Here is a 14,075-nt window from a genome sequence, read left to right as displayed (position 1 = left end):
TAACCTGTGTGCAACCCTCTGGTAGCTTGACACAGAGCAGTCAAGCTTAACTTAGAGGCAATGTGTAAAGTATTATTGCAGCATTTCAAACAGTAATAAGGTGAAAACACGACACAAGAAAAATCTCACCCAATCTAGAAACATAGAGCAAAAGTTAATAAATAAATCAAGACTAGAATTACAAAAATCCAATCAGTAGAACCAAAGATATCCCATTTTAAAGATTTAAGTGAAAATAGTGGCAAAAAAGCCCAAAGAGTCACTTGTGGGTAACTGGTCGTGCAAGACAGGGATATAGTCACAAGGTCAGGCCAACCACGATGGAGTGTGGGTTAGATACAGGGACCACATTAGTCCTGTTGACAAGTTACCTTCTCAGTCCTGTGCAAAGAGTCCCGTCCGTGGTTGAGGGGGCCACGAGGAGTAGGGAAGTGATGCAGACTGTAGTCGATGTAGAGCAAAGAAAAGGCTTGGCTTTGCAGATAGTTGTCGCTGTAGCGCGAAGATCCTGTAATCGTTGAGGGGAGTTGGACTGGAGCTTCGGGATGGTGCTCCCAGAGAGTGATTTATGCTGTAGCATGAAGGGTCGGGCTGACGAAGCTTCGTATTGGCAGGTAGTACAAGTTACAAGGTTTTGACACCAACAGGCCCGTTCGCGGTTGAAAAGAGCCCAAAATCTTCAATTCCACTCCACTGAGTACACACCAATGGTCCAGGACCCCTGGGCACCACTTGGTGGCCAAGGACATACTCCAGCTGGATCTGGGTGCTGTTCAGGTGGTTGGAGCCTATTATGTCATTGTGGCTCTGAACAGGAGGCCAGCAGACTAGCCCTAAAGTCACTCTGAACAATATTCTAGAGGTTTCCTTTTGAAGTCCACAGGCTTCCTGTCTCCCCTGGCTCTAGACTAACTACAGGAGTCCTTTCTGTGGAGGCATGACACAGCCTAATTGTAAGTAGGGCCCTGACCAGCTCCTCCCTCCCATCCTTCCATTTATGGCCCAAGCAGGTACACCTAAGCTCTCTTTTATGTGTGGATATCTAGGAACCATCAGCTACACCCTGTCATGTGACCTAGAGACAGGCTGCAGACACTAAATGGCTATGGCAGGAAAATGACAACTTTCTAAAAGTGGCATTTTGAAAACTGTAATTTAAAATCCAACTTTACCACAAAATAGGATTTTTCATTAGAATTCCAAATACCCCAACTAGGTATATGTTCTGGTTATATGTTCTCACTTGGAAGTTACAGCTTATTAAATGTAATAAGGTAACTCCAATGCTATGCTATGAGAGAAGTAGGCCTTGCAGTAGTGATACACAAATGTAAGAGTTTTTCACTATCAGGACATGTAAGACTTAACAATACAGGTCCACATTTTTAAATGCACTGCACCCTGCCCTCAGTGCTGTCCAGGGTCTACCCTAGGAGTTACATAGAGCTATTGGGCCTGGCAAAAGGTTTATTTTGCCAGATAAAAATTGTAGTTTTAAACTGCACACACAAACTACAATGACAGGCCTGAGACATATTTAAAGGGATACCTAGATGGGTGGTACAATCAGTGCTACAGGCCCACTAGTAGCATTAGACTTGCAGGGCCTGGACAAAGCTAGATCCACTTTACTAGGAACTTACAAGTAAATTGAATATGCCAATTGGGTATAAGCCAATTCTACCATGTTTTAAGGAGAGAACAAAAGCACTTTAGCACTTGTCAGCAGTGGTAAAGTGCACAGGTCTGAGGCCAGCAAAAATGAAATCCGCTAAACAGGAAGGCTGGAGGCAAAAGTGTTAGGGGGGAAACCACGCCAGGATGCCACCTCACATTCTCAAGGTTCTGTTGGATTGCTACGCTACAGATGGAATTCTCACAGAAGCAGCTGCTCCTCTTCCAAGCACTCTCTTTATTAGTGGGGCCATCAATGTTAAAACACGGTCAACTGATATATTTGTATTACATAGGAGGGGGGAAGAAACAAGAATCTGAGTGAAGATTGGTTTCTGATATTTTGTCCTGGGGGGTTTGGGGATTCCTGACCAAATCTGTTATTATCAGGCATCATACTTTCTGTTCCTTCTGGAATAGCCTAAGTCTGAAACCGAAAAAAAATGGTGTGTACTAGACCATGCTTTGGTGAGCTTCTTCTCCTGAGAGATCCCATCGCTTAATCGCAAAGACTGGGCCAAAACCATTTCTTGACACCCATTACAGGTGCAACACTCGGCAATGGAAAAGAGTGGGGACTATGATGGGCATACCGCCCTCCTGGGGCTACTCAGCCTAATACTGATTAATCTGACATTTTTTCCAGTCATGGCCAAGGAGGTTTTCCAGAACCGGCACTCAGCGAGGTGCACCAAGTTACAAATCATGCAAAAAGGGGATAATTAAACCTATTGAATTCATTTAAAGACAATATGACTTAGAGGAGTCTGAGCAATTCAATATAGGTGGCCGCAACAAGACCCCTTATACCATTCAAAAACTTTTACAAAGCCTATAGGAGGATAAGCCTCTTATATTTAAAAAACACATGCTGTTACAAGAGGCAGAAACAGTAATAAGGCCAGACACCATGATACATGGGGGGAAGAGCTTGGGATGAAGGTCCCTCAAGATCATAATGCAAAGATGGTCCTAGAAGGAGGTAACTCATATTTAGGGCCTAGAAACTACCTGCAAAATCCTTCAGGGACTGCCTTTCATGCACGCATGATTACACGCAGTAGGTTGGAGGAGATCCGACTGGTGCTGGAGGGGATGTGAGGCGAAGGAAATGCTAGCACGCGAAATCTGGTTGTGCTAGACCTGGGGCTTCTGGACACAGTAGAGGAAGGTCCTGAGGTTCGGATCCCTGAGCCACCTGGGAGCATTGAGTACTGAGTGATCATTGTGAACTTTTCATGGCTTTGTTAACTTCAAGAAAATGTATTAAACCGCAAATATCGTCTGAGTTAGGGACATAAGACTGAAAAGAACATGAGGGTCATGAATTAGGTCTCACTTATGATAGAAGTTGAAAAACATGTAGCTAATATACATTTTTCAAAATTATATAAAAAAAACTAATTACATCGAATCCAAAGATAGAAGTGGCATAGATTTTGATGTAGAAAGGCAGAGGAAGGGTGGCAGCAGTTTGCTCTCAGAGCTGTGACATTAGATTGTAATGTATGTGGTGTGAGTGATAAATACCAAAACTATTTCCCTGAAGGGAGGGATGAGGGCATTAATAAATGCCTCTGGCAGCTACGCTTAGACTGGATTGAAGTGAAGCATGGGAGCACCGATGATGGCAAAAGAATTAATGCAAAGGAATCCAAACAGAGATAGATTAATGGGTGAATCTAATGTGTTATGGCCCAGAAGATGAACAACGAGCACATTACTTAACGCTGCATTGAAAAATGAGGAGGACAGTGTGGGAGATGTTTGAACGCGGGTGATAGAAGAGAATAAACAAAGAAGATGGATAGCTATAACCTGAAGATACATCAATATGCAGTTGGTTCAGTAATCAAACATTCAAAACATATTAGTGGCGCGGAAGGATTAAAGTCACGTTAATGCTAACCTGAAAATGAAGTTAATGGCTGCTCTGGTGGAATAGTCCCTGGTGCACCAAGCAGGTTTAGACAGCCAAGGCACATTGTGGAAATCTGAGTATCTCTCATTCCTGCATCTGCATTCTAGGTTTCGAATCCGTATCAATAAACATTGCATTCTCACACATGCTCTGCAATCCAGACAGCCTTCCAGGCTCAGAGTACCACTAAGCATCCTTATGCTTTGTATGGCTTCAGTTTTCCTTTGATGCGCAAACACGCTGTCATCTTGACTGTACTTCACCTATCAGCTTAGCTGCATGTGAGAATAGTAGTGAACTTGTATGCAGGGCCTTTACTCCTGGAATCCTTCTGATACCCTGTAAGGATAATCTAATCTGGGCATAAAGGGATGTCTGTGTTTGGGTTAAGCAGTAGAGCACGTCTATCAACTGGAGTTACCCCCTGATGCCTAACTGGACTCCCTGTCTAAATATGCACAAGCATCCTACATTTTAAGAGGTCAGGCACTCATACATGCCTACAGTTACAACAGTTTGCTTCTTTATTGTTCAATTAATTAAAATCATTACAATATACTACATTTTCCATGTATGGAGAAGGAAGAAAAGGCAAACGTTACTTGGGTAACTAAGTTTGCTAAAAGCTATAAGATCATAGAGGCAATAGTCCGAACTAGAACTAAAGTGCTGGTGCGTAGGGATGGCTCCTGCGTCTGGTAACCCAGTTTGCACGTCCTTTAGGTGGACCCTCCGCCCAGTAAAAATAAAGCTAAAAAAACAAACCAAAAAACCTTGGTGTCTGCTGCCCCGGTATTTGTGATGACTAAACATTCACAACATCATAATTTTCCTGGTTTCGGTGCCGGGTAGCTGGTTAAGCTTGCCTGACATGCTTGTTTAGTCCTCTAGTCTTGATCGTTTTTGCTCCCTTGTGTGCCTGGGATTTGTGTTGAAAGAAATCCGAGGCAGGACTCTGAATATGTTGTGGAAACAGGACTGATATTTTGCTTTGTAGACTGTTTAATCATTGTCACTCAAGCTTGGTGGCCAACTAGTTGCAACTTTTGACTTTAATGGTATGTGTCAGTGCAGCCTGGATTGCATCTATGAATTTCAATTTGTGCTATGTTGGTGGAGAAGCACAGGTCTGAGACTTCTCTGCAGCGTCTAAAGCCGCGAGACCCTTTAAATTGGGAGTACCAGGCGGTGCCGCTCTCTTGACAACTTAGGTCAGCAACACAGCAGGTGAAGCCAAGATTCACAATGGTAGCTACATAGACAACAGGCGGTTGAGTTGTCTTGCCGGGCCCAGAATGGATTGAAGTCCACGATGGGCAGTGCGAGAAGTCTCTAATAGGTGATTCTTTTCCGGGCCAGGACTGTCAGGGCTTGCTCAAAGTATGGGTGAGGTTTTCCCAGGATATAAGAGGCATCCAGTGTAGAAAGATTGGGTTGGTAGTGTAAACTTTCCAGGTCCCTTTCAAATGATATTCTCTTGAGCTGTGCCTTCACTGTCTTTTTCCAGGCTATGGCCAGGATATCCTGGTTATGCAGATTTTGGTCTTCTATTTCAAGTAGACTTGTAGCTGCTGCCAACTGTATCTGCCATGGGGAACCACCCTCTTCAAAAATTGTTTTGATTTGAGCTTTCAGTGAGGTTGCTGAGGCACGCAAAGTACTAATGTAGTATTTTATTATGTCCACTGAGCAAATGATATCCGGGAGGGGCAAGTTCCAGCTCCAGTCTCACTCTGGCTCTCCTGGCCTGTCGAGGGTGAGCTAGAACATTCTTGTAAGCAGAGATTTGGAGATTCATAAGGAACTTGTTGAATGCGCCGGGAAATACTAGAAGACCGTAATTAAGAGAGGGAACAAGTTTTGCTCTAAGAACTTTCAGGATGGGTTCTGCAGTCGGACTGTGAAGTCGCTGGTTTAGGCGTCTCAGACTGCACCCTTGCATCTTAGGTATTTTAGGTGGGGCTGGTTTTGCCCCTTCCGATAGCCTGACGCCCAGGTAGTTATAACTTGTGCATGTTTTAATTTGCAGGTCACCTAGGCGCCATTGAGCTGTTTTCTTTCGCTGGTACTTGTTCACCATGACGTTGTTCTTTTGACTGTACCTGTGGAGGGCCTTGAGTGATTTCTGTAGACCAGTCCGTGTCTGATCCATTTTTGCAATATCGTCGGCATACTGAAGGATTTGGAGACACACTTTTCCCAGCCTTGGTGCAAATAAACTAGCGCCTTCTAGGGCTTTTCCCAGGTGTGCTGTGTAAAGATTAAAGAGAAGGGGGCGAGGACACAGCCTTGTTTCAGGCCGTTATTGATTGGCACCTTGGCTGTTACAGTATATTGGCTGGTTTTTATGCAGACCCAGGTCGCCTGATGTAGTGTGGTTATTGCCTATAGTAACTGTTGTGGGATTCCCCAGGAGACTAGTTTTTCCCACGGTTTCCCTCGATCAACCCGGTCAAATGCTGTGCTGTAGCCCACAAAACAGCAAACAAGAGGTAATTGTGCTGGCTGGGTTGCTTGGTGTGACAGGTGACCCAGTACTAAAATGTTATCCGTAGTGGCCTTTCAGGCCTAAAACCAGATTGAAAGAGGGGAAGGATGTTGTTGTCTTTTGCCCAGGCTTCTAGTTCTTTCAATAGTATTCTTGCATACGCTTTTGTTTCTATGTCTAATAGAGCAATGAGGTGGTAGTTTTCTGGTTTCATGCTGTCCCCTTTTTTATAAATGGGGAAAAGAATGGAACCTTTCCACGATGATGGAATTGTTGAATTGGCATAAGCATACTTAAAGAGTGGAGTGAGCTGTCCTGCCCAGAATGCATGTGAGGCTTTAAACACTGATGCGGGGACCCCGTTGGGTCCTGGGGCACCATCTGTCCTCATTTTTTTTAATTGCCTACAGTTCTTTTTTGGGGCAGCGCCATGTCTTTTAGTGTGAAGCATCTCTCTGTCCCCTTTTATCGAAGCCTGAGCTACCCAAAGACCCCGGACACATAATCAGTGCTCGTGAAGTGCATGCCCTGTCACTCGCGTGCACACACACTCGCTGCCCTGTTGTGGGGGTTACACAGCAGCTTCAGGAGGGGTGACGGACCCCTGCGATGGCTGCACCTCTCTGACAAGAGAGATGCTTTATTTAAGCATGGTGCACATTAGAATCCTTCACAGACTGATCTCTACCATTTAGAGTGCACTGCCACTCTGCTACTCACCATATCTCTACAATGTCACTTAGGCAAAAACAAAATGCAAACATGGAGTGCTTTTTAGATTGCAAAACAGTATACTGGCAGAAGGATCCTGGACTTCGCGCCTGTAACACCCTTGTTCAGGTGACTGTCTAATGCAATCAGATTTGGGATCTGACAGTTCTCTCACAACTCACCTTCAAACACTAAGACTCTGCTCCTGCCAAAAACTGGTGCTAGACAGCAGTCGTCTCACAAATGGCTTGCCGAATGCACTTCTACGCTCACAAGAGGCATTACTCAGACCATAAGAATAGCTCTCGGAAGCTCTTCTAGGATGGAGGATAGATAAGTAAGGAACCAGATAGATCATTTATCCGATGGGGTAATGTACCAGAAGATACCAGAAGGTAAAGTAGCAGAGGAAGGCACCTCTGACACGGAGGACTAGATTCACAAAGGGACATACGACTCCTAAAGTTATGAGCGGTGAGACTCCGCACTCGGGATGAAGTCCGCGCACTTGTTGTGGAATCTCCTCAATCAGGGTAGAATCTCAACACGGCGCACTCTCTGCAGTGCGCAGTGCGGAGATTCCATCACGAGTGCGGTGACTCTGCTCTGAGTGCGGAGACTCTGTACTCGTAACGTTACGAGTCATAAGTCCCTTTGTGAATCAAGCCCTTTGTGCTTGAAAAACATTTTAAAAAATTGAGAAATTCTAAGCATAAATTCATTCTAAAAGAATGGAAGTCTTCTAATTGGTGGGAATAAGCCATAAAACAAAAGTCGGTATATTGGATGTGGGGGATGAGTGACACCTGCAAGACTGAGGTTCTATAGTATTCCCTTGACGGACAGGGTTAATTCTTGTGCCCTAAATGATTTTCCTCCTTTTTACTGGTTTCCACAAATTACTAGTGGAACTGCCAGAAACAGCAGATGACAACGAGGAGGATATACTAGATTTTTTGAATGTACCTAAACCAGCTGTATATGCAAGGAGTGCCTCGGAATGGAGCCGCGCTGGCCCATCGGCTGGTGCGAGGGGATCAAGCAGAGCCTGCACGTGCAGAAAGAGATAGCATGGCAGGTGTTAAATTTAGGTGAAAGGCTTCCATGATAACACCCCCTCTTATAGCCCAACACTGTTGATCAATGGGTTGGACTATGGGGGCTCAAATTCCAATTAAAACTCCAGATAATCGAAGGATAACTGAAGGAGGAAGGGCAAGAGAAGTTGAGCGATCATTCCAAATCCAGTGACACACTCCACCAGCTAGTGAGGACAACGCTGATGCCAAAAGTAACTTTTTGCATATCCAACCAGATGCCCTCCTACCCCTTACAAAAACGCCTAGGTCATGGATGAGAGGGCTGTATCACCTTTCACGTTCCTTCGTTCCCACCTGATCTCCTAAACACCACATGAAAATTCCCTAAAATATGTTATAATTCCTAAATGTTGAAGAAATGCAAACTTTTTTTGAATGCTGAATACCCAAATGGACTGCAGATATCTGAAGTAACACACAAAAAATCCAGACTGAAACACACAACTAATGCACTCAATATGACCTCCATGATACATATATTTACAGCAACCAAAATCTGAGTTGCCATATGGTATAACTATTAAAGTTAGAAAATGTATGGAAAATCTCAAACAAACTCCAGAGGAGCAGCTGTAAAGTGTTTTTAGGCAGCAGGGCTTCACGGCAGTTCTGTTGCTGGGAATTACTATTAATGGAATCTAGACTTCAGTAGAGATAGACTCGGATATATTTTAAGCGTGTGTGCTCTTCAAGGCACATTCTTGACAGCAGATGCCCAGTCCCAGAGAAATTGAAGTTGTATGCTTCTAGCTCTTGACACAACCTGGGATCCAACTACATCAATCACCACCTGAGCTTCTACCAACCTTCCAGACAGCTACACTCTAGGTCCCACTCACTCACCTACACACTCCCAAATCCACCGAAGCAGAAGCGGAGGACGATGCTTCTCCTACCTCGTGGCTAAGACATGGAATGGCCGCCCCCTGCAGGTCCACAGACCTCCGCCTCTCTTGCACACAAGACCTGGCTGTTCGGCTGAGCCCCTCGGACCCGCAAGCACCTGTATACCTGCTCGGGTGATTAGTTGCGCTACAGAAATTGACTGATTGATTGATTAATGCCCTTCTAAGTTTGGGCCCTAGGGAAAAACATAATTTCTTCCCTACTTTGTAATAGTTTTGCTTCAGACTCCGCCAGCTAGTCACTCTATTCCGTAAGTTGGCCCTTACGTTGGCCATAGACAACTCCAACCGACCCTCAAACAGCCTCAGACTGTCTCCAATGACGTCAGCTGGCCTTCTAACATCCAGCTGTCTATCAGAAAATTCAACTTGCCTTCAGACACAACTAGTTGTACTTTAAAGGCTCTCATCTGCCAGGCCACAGGAGCTCCCTAGCAGCCCTCAGTCTGTCCTGAAAAAGCTTCAGAGACCCCCAATAGGCCTGTGGTTGCCCAGCGGTAGCCCACAACTGTTTCTTAAATAGTCTTGGCTGATCCTTCAACACCATGGATCACTTTCAGAGACCCTCAGTCAGGCCTTGGAAACCTCTAATCACCCACGATCTACTCTTAAACGTCACCAGCCTACCCTAGACACTGCCCGAATTTCCCCTCAGAGATCCTGAGCATACCCTCAGAGACATTAACAATCAGCCAGCCCTCAGACACCTCCAGTTGGTTGTTAACTATCACAAGCTATGAGTTGTTGAATAATCTGAACCTACGTCACATTATACTTGCATGAAATAAACACACCTCAAGCCTGTGAAAAGTAGAACTTTCCTCTGCTTATAAGAGTCCCATAAGAGCCAGCTGCATCTATGCGTTACCTGGAATTTGTTTAAATGTACACTCAAGTGTATTGTCTACACATATACCAGTTTTCCTAAGGATACATGTACAGAGTTTCAGGTTTTGTAGAAATATACGTGTGGCAGGGTATTTTACCTCCAACGCTTTTTGAATGTTTGTCATCATATGGAAAATAATTTTTCCTTAAAGCCGTCGCCTTTAAAGCCGTTGCTTCTTGTACACACCTTCAATTAAATTGGTGAAATTTTATACACTTTCCCAAACGCTCTGACTGAAGTGACATTTTAGAACCACAGGCAGGGCTTTAAGTGGGCCGGGTCTCACTGGTGCTGAGCACCAGCAGTTTTTTAAAGGGGGGCTCGAAACGGGTCTCTATCGGGCTTTGTTTTGTGCCCTGGCACAGGCGGTCTGTTTTTTTTTCCGGACTGCAGTGACAGCAGGCACATGGAGGTGCGCGTGCTCACACTGCTCACTTCTCTCTAGTAGAGAAGTTACGGCATGACGTCATGCCAGGTGAGCGTTGTACGAGAAGGGAAATCCTCTACAAAGAGTCATTTTCTCTCTAGATACCCCTTCTCTTTTTGAAACTCAGAAGCAGAAACATTGTCTTGGTGTCACCAGGGCTTTAAGTGGAAGCTTTTTCAATATTATATACAAGCCATAGTTGGTGCTTATTTATCTTATGCAAATAACAACCATTTACAAAGCCAAAAGTCCTGACTTGTTGTAGGTATGATGTTACTTGTTGTATCATATATCTGGATGCAATGCCAAAAACAGCCAGTGCTTTAAATGGGCCGGTACTCACCGGTACTTAGTACCGGCACTTCTAAATTTTCTGTGTTTGAGTACCGGAACTTCTCCTTGTCCAAAGAGAGTAACTTTGCTCATGGGGCAGCAAGTCAAGCACTGGAATTTGGCATTTACAAAAAGAAGCTCAACAGAGCTGGCAAATCGGCCTGTTTTGGTGAAGCACTCTAATAATCAAGTGCTAATTTACCCTTTCAAGGACCTTATTGAGCTGCGGCCCATATGCATTTATTCAGGGCTGGCAGGGAGTTTGGGAGGGGCCGGAGTCACACTGCCATTATTGACACAGGGTCCACTCATGCTCCTTGTGTGTGAGCAGGGCTTTCAAACAGCTATGGGCATGAATTCTAGCGGAAGGCTTCCTGCTGGCATAGCAGAGTAGGGCAGCACTTGTTTGGAGCCAGACTGAGGATGAAGGTGGAGATAGTTACACAGAAGCAGAGTGGGTGGGAGTCAAGGTTAATAATGTGGATGTCAGCGAACATAAGCATTTTCTAAAACACATGTACTGAATGTCCTGTCTGCGCGCACCAGTGCTTCTATGTCACTGTGGTGTGTCTTGCATGATTGTGTGTTGTCTGCAGGGTCCAGCGCCAGATATATAGCTGCAAGTCTTAAATTACCAAACTCTGCCCATAAAGTGCACGTGAAAGTGTCTGCATGTAGCAAGTGCTAGGCCACTTTCTCTCCAGTGCAGATCTGCTTTCTCCGCCGTTTCAGCACAATTGTATTTTGTTTTTTAGAGGCCGTTTTTTCTTGGGTAAAATGCAGGTGTTCTGGGATGGGTAGAGGTGGGAAAAGCAACAAACCAACAAGAAGAGCCCAATCAGAGCCGAATCACAAAGTCTGGCTTGAGCTTAAAAGCCTGTGCATAGGTGGAGCCTTGAAAACATTCCCACTGAAATAAAAGTGTATTTTTTATCTGTGGAAGCATTTCACCTTGGTGCATAAGCTTATATTACAACATTGATAGGAGTTTTTGCTCCCACGGTGACGACACTGTCATTAGTGAACTAGGAAGCAAGGTGATTTTCTTGTGTACATTATATATGGCCTATTTACTTTTCATGAATGAAGCAACATTATAGTGTATTAAAATTAACACAAGTTGTGATTGTACAACACACATCTGGAACTTGTGCATTTGAATTTACTATCTATCATATGTGCTAACGAAGAAAATGGAGGCTTGGTGAGATAATATATTTGTCTGGGATCACACAGTTTGGTCATGTGGGGAAGCCAGGATTGTTCTCAGAATTTCTGCTTTTACTTTGTGCAATACAGCCTCTAGGAGGCTATATCTTTCTTTCTCTCCTGTATTGCAATAAAGGTCACTATTTTGTCTTTATTGTTGGCACATGAGATTAGAGTTTGGTTGGCAGGCAGATGCAACATTAAAGTTCAGTTCATTTTGGGCTTGAGGGTGCAAGAGGACCTGGAACTGAGCCAGAGCAAGGCATCCTGGCTCGAGCTTTCAGCAGCTTGCCCACCTCCAGAAAGAGAGAATCACACTTTATAGCAAGTAAGGAGCTTTGAGGCATTGCTATGTCATCTGGGGGGAGCTGGGTGATGTCTGCTAGGTGGCAATGAGACAAGAGGGTTAACCATAGTTAAATATTTCCAAAAAATGCTAGGAAACTATATTGTGTAAGTCATATGTGATTTAGGTGTTGCACCATGAGAAGCCCACTTTAATATCAAATGTACCCTTTTGTACGAATAAGGGGAAAGGAATACTCAAGTTATACCGGAAATGCTTTAGTATCATTGTACGCATCTACACACCAATTAAATCCCAGTTAAATTAAATGTGTGCCCCTGACCAGGTCTCATAGCACTGCCCGTAGCCCCGCCCCAGTAGCCTTGCCCCCAAGCCCCACCCCCTAGTCCATATCTCAATTTGGTGAGTACCTGCACTTATGTTTTCCATTTAAAGCATTGTAAACAGCAAAATAGAAGTCGGGCGCACACTATGCTAAGCGAGCACAGATTTCTAGCTTATATGTTATCAAGCCACGCCCTAAATTACATTGACCACGCCCCTTTGAGAGACCCCCCAGTTTTTTCATCCCACTTAAAGCTCTGACTACAGGTAAGTAGGGGAAACGCATTGGGACTGTTTATGAATATCCACAAAGGTATGAAAGTGGGTGTTGACTAGATTTGCATTGCCCACTCAGCAGACACTCTGATTGGCGCATCCAGTAGATGTCAGAAGCTTAGGGTGGAGCAACAAGTCAAATCTATTATGTCATTTGGGTCAAACAGTATGAAATGATACTTTCGTTACCCCAAGCAATATTGTAAATCGATGTCCATGAATACATTAAAGCGTTTTTAGGTCTCGCCTGAGACAGCGCTTTAGCGCTGCTCTGGCGAGACTTATAGTAAGCGAGTTTTGGAAGTGCAAACAGTGGCTTTTCAGGCCTCCAAATACAGTGCATGTGCCCCAGGCGCGCGCACCATTTGGCAGCCTGAAAAGCACTGCCTGATCACTTGCTTTGATGTCCTCAGTGAGCCGTGCGGACACTGAGGACATCAAAGTGCACACCATTTGCCACCCCCTTGTTTTTTCCTTTGATCCCTATCTTTCCCTTCCTCAATCTCACCCTCTCCCTGCCTTTTACAACTGCGGCCCGCCCCCACTCCCCCCTCCCACTCCCTCCTCGTTTAATGTCACTGTCATTGTCATCATATTTTGGAGTGAATTCACAGTTTGAGTCTGCTCACACTACGGTGGTTCAGCACATTAGATAGAGGCGAGCAGTTCTGGGCTGCCACTAAATTGCGTTTGGCTCTAACTAACCAAAACCTTTAAAGTAAACATGTTGTTCCTGACTAGATTTCACATGCTTTACTTAATCTTGCATTACCTATGTGTTTGTTTTTTCAAGGATTTTGTTACTTATTTTTCACGCACCTATCACTCTTGTCTCCCCTCCCTTATAACGTATTTCCAGGTTCTCCAGCGCCACAACGTCATATAAATAGCAATAGCGCTATGCAAATATAATCACTCCTCTGCAAATGAACAGACTAAAGTAAAAAAACATTAGATTTCAATGCTAAAAACTCTAACTTTCACAAATGCGAGACTGCTGCACGCCGCACACTGCTGCACGCCGCACACTGCTGCACGCCGCACACTGCTGCACGCCACACACTGCTGCACGCCACACACTTCTGCATGCCGCACACTGCTGCACGCCGCTGCACGCCACACACTGCTGCACGCCACACACTGCTGCACGCCACACACTGCTGCACGCCTCACACTGCTGCATGCCGCACACTGCTGCACGCCGCACACTGCTGCATGCCGCTGCACGCCGCACACTGCTGCACGCCGCACACTGCTGCACGCCACACACTGCTGCACGCCACACACTGCTGCATGCCGCTGCACGCCGCACACTGCTGCACGCCGCACACTGCTGCACGCCACACACTGCTGCACACCACACACTGCTGCACGCCACACACTGCTGAACGGCGCACACTGCTGCACGCCACACACTGCTGCACGCCACACACTGCTGCATGCCGCACACTGCTGCACGCCGCTGCACGCCACACACTGCTGCACGCCACACACTGCTGTACGCCACACAC

The 14,075-nt window shown here is 45.3% G+C and overlaps 1 protein-coding gene across 3 annotated transcripts in view; it reads right to left on the bottom strand.

The window, feature by feature from the left end:
- DLG2 (discs large MAGUK scaffold protein 2) overlaps positions 1–14,075 on the bottom strand; it is a 4,361,751-nt gene that overhangs the window by 2,535,582 nt on the left and 1,812,094 nt on the right. The gene's annotated exons all lie outside the window — the stretch shown is intronic.

Source organism: Triturus cristatus, chromosome 8, assembly GCF_964204655.1.
Source record: "Triturus cristatus chromosome 8, aTriCri1.1, whole genome shotgun sequence".
NCBI lineage: Eukaryota > Metazoa > Chordata > Amphibia > Caudata > Salamandridae > Triturus > Triturus cristatus.
This window is presented reverse-complemented; position numbering and strand designations above follow the sequence as displayed.